The 1,506-nt window shown below is 30.7% G+C and overlaps 1 protein-coding gene across 1 annotated transcript in view; it reads left to right on the forward strand.

Moving 5' to 3' along the window:
* Positions 1-1,506, forward strand: part of DNAH7 (dynein axonemal heavy chain 7) — a 265,553-nt gene that overhangs the window by 173,962 nt on the left and 90,085 nt on the right. The gene's annotated exons all lie outside the window — the stretch shown is intronic.

Genomic DNA, 1,506 nt, shown 5'->3' on the forward strand with positions numbered 1-1,506 from the left:
AGGTTAGTAATGTGAAGCTGAATGTGATCTGTGTTCATGTAATTCTAGATGTAATGTTTGAAGTTGTTATATTTTAATTTAGAAAATAGGGAACATACTCTAAAAATAAAAGAAGAAAAGAATTTAGGTTAACAGGAGTCACCAGTTATTTCTAATTGGGTGCAAATATGAGACATATATGTATCTTAAAACACTTGAAAATAGAATTAGATTCTAAAATATGGACAATCCTGAATATACGGAAGGGGAGGATTTTATTACTTTTTGTGAAAAAAATTGATTTGTAACCATATCCTTAATTTGTTATGAATGAAGCATTCAATAAGTATCGAATGCATGACTGCAATGTACAAGGTATTGTGCTAGGTAGTGTCCAGAAAGTGGGACTTAAATCTCTGGTTTTAAGGAAGTCATAGCCTAGCAAGGAAGTAAACATGCTCACAAACTATAGTAATATAGAAGTAAAAACTGTACTATGGGAGTACAGAGAAGGTAGATATCACTTGCACAATTTTATGAAACCAGTTTTATGAAAGAAATAGCATTTGAGTTGTGAGTTAAAGGATGGGTAGAATTTGACAGGTGGAGATTGTATGGATGAAGACAATATACAATCTTTATCCATTAAATTAAGAAATATGTTAACTTGGAAATGTTGCTTGGAAATATAAAACCTTAATTTTAAACTCTAAAGTAAACTCATGGATTACCAAAATTTCTAGAAATAAAGAACAAGAGAAAAATTAAATAGTAAATAAAACATGCCAAAAATGATACATGTGACAGAAAAATCTTAAGTTCACCGCTGACATATAGTAGTTGTCACAAGATTCCAGGGAAGAAAATGATTTATGAGTCACTATTGAAATCCTCAAGATCCCTAGAGTGTCTTATTGCTTCATTATTTTTAATTGGTTGGATTGATTAATCCGGGATTAGGAAACAGTGAGGCAGTTACTTGCTTTCATTTACAAATTAACATCCTTTCTTAGAAACCTATACAAAGAATTGTGTAACTCTTTGAAAAGGCACCAAAGGGATGAGATTGACATTATGCTGAAATGTATTCATTTAGATGTAAGTAAAATATATTGATGAAACCATATATATTTAGTTTATATGTGAAACAAAAATCTAGATTTTAAAAACTTTGACTTTCAGTTGTTCAACATTAAAAGAATACAAAATAAATTCTTCCTTTCATTTGTATGAGGTTATAGAATGCTTGTAAAATATGCATTTTGCTAGAAGTATACTATGTCTGTAATAATATAACGTCCCTTGTACACTATTATTTGTGCCAACTCTGAAAGTTGGTATAAGTGGACCAATGCTCCAATGTAAACTTTTTATCAATAGAATAATGAAGGAGACATGGACAATGTATTGGCTCTTGATGGTATTACCTTGGGGAATAATCAACAGCCACCAGAGATCTTTAGGAATAAGAGAATGAAGGCTTATGAGTAAGGAATCTGAATATCACAAAATGAGAACATCCATGCC

Source organism: Vombatus ursinus, unplaced genomic scaffold (assembly GCF_900497805.2).
Source record: "Vombatus ursinus unplaced genomic scaffold, bare-nosed wombat genome assembly UNPS02014779.1, whole genome shotgun sequence".
Classification (NCBI taxonomy): Eukaryota; Metazoa; Chordata; class Mammalia; order Diprotodontia; family Vombatidae; genus Vombatus; species Vombatus ursinus.